Source organism: Mauremys reevesii, linkage group 12 (genome assembly GCF_016161935.1).
Source record: "Mauremys reevesii isolate NIE-2019 linkage group 12, ASM1616193v1, whole genome shotgun sequence".
NCBI classification, from domain to species: domain Eukaryota; kingdom Metazoa; phylum Chordata; order Testudines; family Geoemydidae; genus Mauremys; species Mauremys reevesii.
The window spans coordinates 28,234,065-28,241,970 of NC_052634.1; the positions used below are offsets into that span (position 1 = coordinate 28,234,065).

The following is a 7,906-nucleotide window of genomic DNA, read 5'->3' on the forward strand; positions in this document are numbered from 1 at the left end:
TGCCAGAGGGTTAAACCCGGCACAGGCAGGGGCAGAGGGTAACAGTTACCCTGGGGAGCTGAGACTCCAGTGTTTGCAAAAACAGGGTGGGGGGAGCAGAGGGGCTTTTCTATTTCCCCTCCCACAGGCAGCACCTCTCAGCATGGGCTTCCCAGGGCTGGGCTCTTAAAGGCACAGGCATCCCACTGCCTAGACACTGCAGCTCCTCTCTGATGTAACCTACTGAGGTGCTGCAGTAGGAGTCTCAATTCAGTGAAACCGGGCATTCCCTATACGCCCCCCAGCCAGGGGGCTGTGCACCCTCCCCGAATTTCCCCACCACCCCCCCAGTGGTCAGGTAGTTACATGCAGCGCTGCCATTGTTGTCATTGGTTGCAAATTTGAATGGAAATTGAAACATTAACAAACACTTTAAAAGCAGATCCAACATATGAAAAATACTTGTACCTGAGAAAGTAAAATAGGATTGAAAAGTCTGGACAAAGCCTGGTTGTGTTTGCTGTTGTGTTTGCTGACAATGTCGGTGCATTGGCTTCGGCAATGTTGGCCAACCTCAGAATTTCAAATGATGATTTGGAAGCAAGGTGTGGATGAGCTCTACCCTGACAGCTAGTGACGAGCCAGGGTTGGGGGAGGCTTTGGGACCAGACTGTATTTACATGAACTCACCTACTCTGCCGAGGTGTCCAGCAGACAGAGCTGGGCCGCCTCTGCTCTAGGTGCCCAGAGGAGGAGGGAAGGTGTGTGGGGCTCCAGCCTGGGAATCTTCTTCCCTCCTGCCAAGCCCTGACTATCAATCCCGGCCCTGACCCTCCTTTCTTCAAGTGCCATGTGGGCCCCAGGAAAAGTGTGGCAGGAAGCACCAGGGCCAAACTTGTGGGCACCAGGTGAAGCAGCAAGGATCCCAACCACCAGGGTAGCAAGTTCTAGAGCCCCAACCCACTGTGGCCACCCCAGCCAGAGACCTGGCTCTAGGAGGTGTGAGTCACCCAGCAGGAGAGGAAAGACTGGCTCTTGCACAACTGGAGACAGGGAAGTTGAACACTGGGAGCTCCAGGGCTTTACCACAAGGTCCCACTGAGATTTGAACTCAGATTGCAGGATTCAGAGTCCTGAGTGCTGCCCGTTACACCATGGGACCAGCTCATGCTGCCCTCTCTGCACATTGGTGACCCTCACGGGGCTGGCTTGTGTAAGGGGGCTCTTGGCCCTTTACTAAAACTTAGCGTGGGAGGGGGCGGGGTTTGGTTGGCTAGTTCCCAGTCCCGGGGGAAGGGCCAATGGGGAATCAGGACCCTGAGACTGACAGTCCTCAGGGGCAATGGGGAGAGGCCAAAGCTCCAAGTTAGCCGCACTGACAGGCCAGGCAGTGTAATGGGGGAGTCACCAGGCCAGGGGGTCCCATCCTCCGTGGGAGCTGGAACTGCCTGGGCCAGAGTGGGGCAGAGCTAAGGAGAGAGCAGGAGCCCGAGAAGAGCCGGGGAGCAGAGCTGCACAGGTGTAGTGCCAGAAACTGCTCCTTGTAGGACTTTGCTACCTGCAGCAGCTACTGAGACCTGAGGTTGTTCTTATTTGCTGACTTGTCCTAATTGGCTAAAACTTGACAGTGGTTTCTCTAGCAAAGGCCAGTCCCTGGCCCCTTGGTCCAGACATCCTCATTCACCTCAGGCTTCAAGTTGAGAATCATTTCCCCTTCCCGCTCTGTGGGAGGGGAGACTTTTAAACCCGCTCTCTGTGCGACTGCACATGGCTAAGCAAAGAGAACAAACCCCCAATCCCCCCTGTGCTTTGGGGGCCAGGTTTGCTGTGGGAATTCTGTAGTTCAGATGACTTCACACCTGGGCATTGTGATTCTTTACCAGTTTCTCTGGCATTGGGGCAATTTTGTCCTCACAGCTGTGATGGCCGAGTGGTTAAGGCGTTGGAGTCGAAATCCAATAGGGTTCCCCTGCGCAGGTTCAAATCCTGCTCATAGCGAGGCCTGTGTTTTAGCCAGTCTCTCACCCGGGCAATACCTCTGTCCAACCCCCTGAGCCACTCTCAATTCTCTCCCCACCCCAAGTAAATCCTGTTCTGCTCCTTTCACAGAGATCCCTGGGACACCCCCTCACACTGTGTCCCTGAGGGGTCAGGCAAACTCTCAGCACCTGAAACCTCTGCCACTCACCTGGTGCCCCATAGATTAGCCATGTCGACGTGCTCTCCTTCACGTAAATCCGGTCAGTGCGACTCCTGGTCTGTCCCTGCAGAAAGGTGTATCCCCTCTGCAGCTGCTGTGAGCTCGGGTCAGAGGACTAGGAGGCTACCGCCCACCCTCCACTGGTTCTGCTATGGAGAAACACGTCCTCTAAGCTGACCTCGCTACAGACCTGCCCCAGGTAGTGCTCATTGTAAAAACGTTTCCTCTCACAGTTGAGAAAACGGGACCAGCGGTTCTCAGGCCGGCTGAGACAATTAAAATCCGCCCCAACAGCAAACACTGTGTGGTCCAGAGGAAGGGAGCCAGTTCCTACCATGGATCTTTCCTTTCACACCTTAACATCAAGTGCCTCCTCTTGGGCCTCTGAATCCCTGCCACATTCCAGGTGCCAGATGCCCCTTCCCCAGTACTGTCGTCACTCAGCTTTGCAGAGGAGCTTCCCTCCCAAGTCCCTGCCCCCTCTGGCACCATCTCCGAGGGCCGTCCTGCCTCACTCTGTTCCCGCCATTTTGGGTCGACAAATAAGTCATGTGGGAAAGACAGCTCCCATCTCCCATCCTTATAGGTCAGGTGGGCCAACTAGGGGGAGAAGCCCATGCTCTCTGTTGTCCTGCTGGTGAGCCCAAAATCAGGTACCTGCCCCAGATAAAGGTGCTGCTGCCACCCTCCCAGAAAACAAGCCCCCCCTGCACAAAGAAGGATCAAAGGGCCTGCCAATGCCTGGGATTGAAACAGGGGCCTTCAGATCTTCAGTCCAACGCTCTCCCAACTGAGCTACTTTGGCAGCTGTGTGGCAGTGTTTTGGCCTGTTGCTTCTCTGTTCAGGATGTTTTTGCAGCAGTTGCACACAAAAAGGACGTCATTGTGAGTGGCCCATGAAGACAAAACTCGCTTTTGCCTGCCTTGCTCAGCTTGACTTGCTGCCTCACCCTGTTCCTGCCCTAGTGCCCGGGCTGACCTGGTGGTGGAAGGGGACTGGGGGCCAGTGGTGCGGGGAGGAAGTTGAGCTGGACCCTGAGCTAGATTAGACCCTGGTGGTGAGAGTCTGGCCACCACTTGCCGCCCCACCCTGTTGTCCTGGCTTCCCCCACTGGGTATCATTTCGGGAGGGAAGTGGGGCTTCTGCCTCCCCTCCCCGATTTTCACACCGCAGAGGAGTGCGAACAGGAAAACGAACGGCTGCTCCACACCCCCACCGGAGGAACCCAATGCCCTTAGCTGCTCCCCTTGCTCCCCCCCCAGCTGTGCTACTGAGTGGAAGCGTCCTGTGCCCATAACACAGAGCTCGATCAATCAAAACCCTCTTCTGCCAGCACCGGGCCTCCTTCTTCTTACACTGGGCCTGCAAGCGAGGGGGCGGCTGGCACAGCACCAAGAGTCTAACCTGTGAGGCAGGAGGCGGCTGATGCCCGCAGCCTGCTGGGGAGCTCCCAGAAGTTATTAAGGGACAGAGGCTCCTCAATGCCCTTAGTAACAAGGGTTTGGGGGTCACCAAGGCCAGTAAGGGGGTCACTATTTCGGCCTTATAACCCTGGGTGTCAGGTCGCTGTGCAGCTTTGATCTAGAGCTCGGATCCCAACAACCAACCAGCAGCCCACAGCCTCCCCCTGGGTCTGCCCCATCTGGTTACTTCTTACAGGCCGACCTTACCCCCCTTCCAGCCCCGGATTCACCCCCTAATCATCCTACTGCCGCTCAGAGCCACAGACGTGGAGGTGCTGAAGGAGGAGGGGTGACTCTAGGGTGGGGTTCTTCTCTAACGATGGCTGGCAGAAAGGTGGTGCTCAGCTCTGTCAGCGACCTGCCCAGTTGCCTCGCTGCCAGGGGATGCAGATGTTTCTGTAAGGCGATTAATTGGTGTATTTGACTTCTGATTGAATGTGAGGAATGTGCAATCCTGAGAGGGAATTTCCATCCCTCTTTCCACTGGTTTTCAGGGCCCCAGTGGCCTAATGGATAAGGCGTTGGCTTCCTAAGCCAGAGATTGTGGGTTCAAGTCCCATTTGGGGTGAAAAACTCCTTTCTTCTTGTACATTGCAAAAAAGCCTTGGTGCTATTTTCACCAAGGAAGCTGGGAGACGTTTGAACCCAAAGTACTGGATCTTGGGAGCAATCCCCCAGAAACGGTATCTTCCACTTGACAAATGCTTTCTAGACCCATCAGTAGCAAACAGTTAATACTAGTGTTTGTCTGAGAATAGAAGGAAGGGGAGTGTTTACTCCGACACCTCAGCGAGTGAAACAGACAGAAAGAGCAAGGCTGTCCTGAAAGAGAATGGATCTGTCTGGAGACAAAGCAGAACCTGAGAATGAGCAACAGCGTGAAAAGAAGAACTTCAAATGTGTGTTAGGTGTTAGTTAGGTTGGTCTGACAAATTTCAAGAAAATACCAATGCTCATAGACTGATGCGGACACTGGCTGCTTCTGATCTTTTACTGAGAGGTCATTGAGAAATATTTTCCTTAACTATGATATGGAATATTGGGTGGGCTATGAAGGTACCATTCCTCCTGCTTTCGCCCTTGGAGACAACATGGCTACATGGCATGCGGCCAGTGCTCACCTTCCAGTCAACTGCTAGAGAAGACAGCACAGACAGGGATGGCAGCAGGGCAGCCTGGAGCTCCATGGAGACGGTGGGACCAGGTCTCATCAACAGAGAGGTGGCCACCCCACCATGCACAAGGCTGAGCCAGCAAGTGCGGCGTGTGCTTCACTGTGTCCCTACTCACTGCACATGGTGGTGGAGGGCTGTCCTGCCTGGCTGATGTCAGCATCTCTCTGTGAGGTCACCACCTCCCCACCACCTTGGACCAATAGTCTGAGGTCCTGCAAAAGGCCTTTGTGATGTCACTGCCACACCCCTCCCTTGCTGTGCTAATATCCTGCCCCTGCCCAGGCACTTTGGAGGTTTGAGCTACTCCCTGTGGATCACCCCACTCAAGGAGCGTTCGTTCTAGGAAGCAAGCCGGCTAGACAGGAAAACATCAGACGCTGCTCCCAATGCTACACTCAGTTATTCAGAAATTAGTCGACTTTATGGCCAGAAGAGACGATTAGAGCATCTAATCTGACCCCCTGCATATCACCGGCCTCCTGTATGACACAAGCCGGCTTCCAGAAAGGCATCTAGCCTTCATTAAATGACATCAGGAGATGGCGAATCCACCACTTTCCTTGGTAGCTTGTTCCTGTGGTGAATCATGCTCGCTGTTGAATATTTGTGCCTTAGATGTAATATGAATTTGTCTCTTTTCACCTTCCAGCCATTTGCTCTTGTTATGCCTTTCTCTGCTGGATTAAAGAGCCCTTTAATACCCAATATTTTCTCTCCATTAAGGCACTTCAACACTTCATTGATGTCACCTGCCAATCTTCTTTTGATAAGCTAAACAGGTTGAGCTCATTCAGTAGCTCACTAAAAGGCATTTTTCTCCAGCCCTCAGAACATTTGGTGGCTCTTTGCTGCCCCAGCTCCAATTTCACAACATCTTTTTCAAATGAGGACACCAAAACTGGAGGCAGTATTCCAGTATCAGTCTCACTGATGCCGTGTCACCTCCTGTGACGTTATTGACATAATCTGTAACTGTACAGATCACTGTTGCGACCACTGTTCTATATTTGCAGCCAATATTGTAGAAAGGTTGTTGTGTAAGGGGTCTACGGAGAGGTTCTGATTGGCTGATTCTAATGATGCTATCTCTAGATGTGTATCATTTTTGTAGCTGACGTTATGAATATTGGCTGTATGCTGCTCGTATTTCAAACTTGTGCTCTGCTTCCGGGGAACACCCCAGACAAGTTGGTGTCAGTTCTGTCTAGCCTGTTTGATGGGTCATTAAGGACCATCAGCTATACAATTGACCCATTGAGAGAAGGCAGATATGGCTCCCTGGCATGCCAAACCCCCGCTGAAGGCCACTCACAGACCAGCATTCGTTCTGCGGCCAGCATCACAAGGCGGTAGGAAAGCAGGGCCAGCCCCCGAGTGGGGCCTCTGACCGTTCCCACTCAGGGTGCTCCTTTTGGCGGTGGGGCAGGAGATATTTCCCCCAAGAGGCTTTTTCCCAGCTGCTGAGAAGCACAGAAGTACCCGGTGTTTGCTCTTGCGGTGAAAGGGGTTAATACGTTTAGGCGGCCTGGCTAGCTCAGCTGGCAGCACCTCTGGCTCTTACTCTGAAGGTTGAAGTTACAATTCCCTGTCTGGGTGCTTGGGGCTCCTCTTCAACAATACAACACACAGTCTGCTTAAGCCCCCACCCAGTAACCTGGGGAAACTAACCCTGGCCACTGGGTGCCTCTAAGAGGCCATACTTTCCCCACTCACAACCACTGAGTGTAGAAAAGAAACTTTAAGAAAAAGGAGGAAAATCACCTTGTATTAACTTGGGAAAACACCACAATCAGGATTCATAACACAACACTATGAGCAAAACACCCACCCCACAGTGCGCTGGGCAGTGGCCTTTTGCCTCGGGCTCCTAAATCCAGACCCCAGAAGCTCTGTGGATGTGCCCCTCCCTTCACTGCACCTCACCCACAGCTGCTGGCCTGGGTCAGTGAAAACCCAGAGTTCACCTCTCACCTCCCGGGGGGAAAGCCCCTTTCTCCCTCCGCTGTCTGGCCACATTGCCGGCCACTTGCCGTTCCCCCCTGTCACCGCTCTGCTGGCCACCCTCTCTGCTCTGGGACGTCTTGTGGTCCCACCAGGAGCGGAACAGGCTCCCTAAAAGCAGGGCCGCCCAGAGGATTCGGGGGCCTGGGGCAAAGCAGGGGAGCGGACATAAAAAAGGCGCCACCCGCTGCGGCGCTTGTACTCACTGGGCGGCATCCAAGTCTTCAATGGCAGCGGGTCCTTCACTCACTCCGCGTCTTCGGCAGCACTGAAGGACCCGCCACTGAACTGCCACCGAAGACCCGGACTGCTGCCGGATGAATACAAATTAAAAAGGCGCCTCTAGCCAGGGAAGGGATTCTTGGCCAGGGCTCGCGGGGCCCCTGTGGGGCCAGGGGGTTGGGGCAAATTGCCCCATTTCCCCCCCCCCCGGGCAGCCCTGCCTAAAATTAGTGGCCACCCGAGCCTGAACAGTAGCCCCACCCCTTCTACTCGAGGCAACGCCCCTGCCCCCCCTTCTCCCCAAGGCCCCGCTCCTGCGCTGCCTCATCCCTCAAGACCCCTCCTCCCGCTCACTGCTCTCCGTCCCCTCCCCACCCTCACTCGCCATTACAAAGTGGCAAGGCAGAGCCCTCCCATTTTTTAAAGTCCTAGGGTGTTGTTCCCCCCTGTTCAAGCACCCCTGGGGCCCTGCACTTCACTGTCCCAAAGCAGGACTAATGCTTAGAGCTGGTTATCAGTGATTTCAGATCTGTTGGTCTGCAGCAAGACTCTCCATTGAGTCTTAATCAGCTCTGTTATTACACAGGGAAGAACAAAAGGGTCAAATGGGGCCTGGAACCCTTAAGATGAAACCACCCCACCGAATACACCACTTGTCGCTATCTGCTCTCAACCCCACTGAGAATGTTTTGGGGTCACTCCTCACCTGTATCAACCTAGGGGTCTCAGAAAAGCCTTATGAGTAGGTGCTCCAGTGGCGCAATTGGTTAGCGCACAGTACTTATAGAGCAGTGCTGAGAGGAGCTATGCTGAGGTTATGAGTTTAAGCCTCACCTAGAGCACTGGTTGTCATTAACCAAGTGGC

The 7,906-nt window shown here is 54.0% G+C and overlaps 3 non-coding genes across 3 annotated transcripts; 2 read left to right on the forward strand and 1 right to left on the reverse strand.

The window, feature by feature from the left end:
* Positions 1–1,069: 1,069 nt before the first annotated feature.
* TRNAQ-CUG lies at positions 1,070–1,141 on the reverse strand. The gene has a single exon. It is a non-coding gene; the product is annotated as a tRNA-Gln (tRNA).
* A 754-nt stretch (positions 1,142–1,895) lies between these two features.
* On the forward strand, positions 1,896–1,977 carry TRNAS-CGA. The gene has a single exon. It is a non-coding gene; the product is annotated as a tRNA-Ser (tRNA).
* Positions 1,978–4,138: 2,161 nt separating this feature from the next.
* On the forward strand, positions 4,139–4,211 carry TRNAR-CCU. Its single transcript has one exon. It is a non-coding gene; the product is annotated as a tRNA-Arg (tRNA).
* The last annotated feature ends 3,695 nt before the right edge of the window (positions 4,212–7,906 follow it).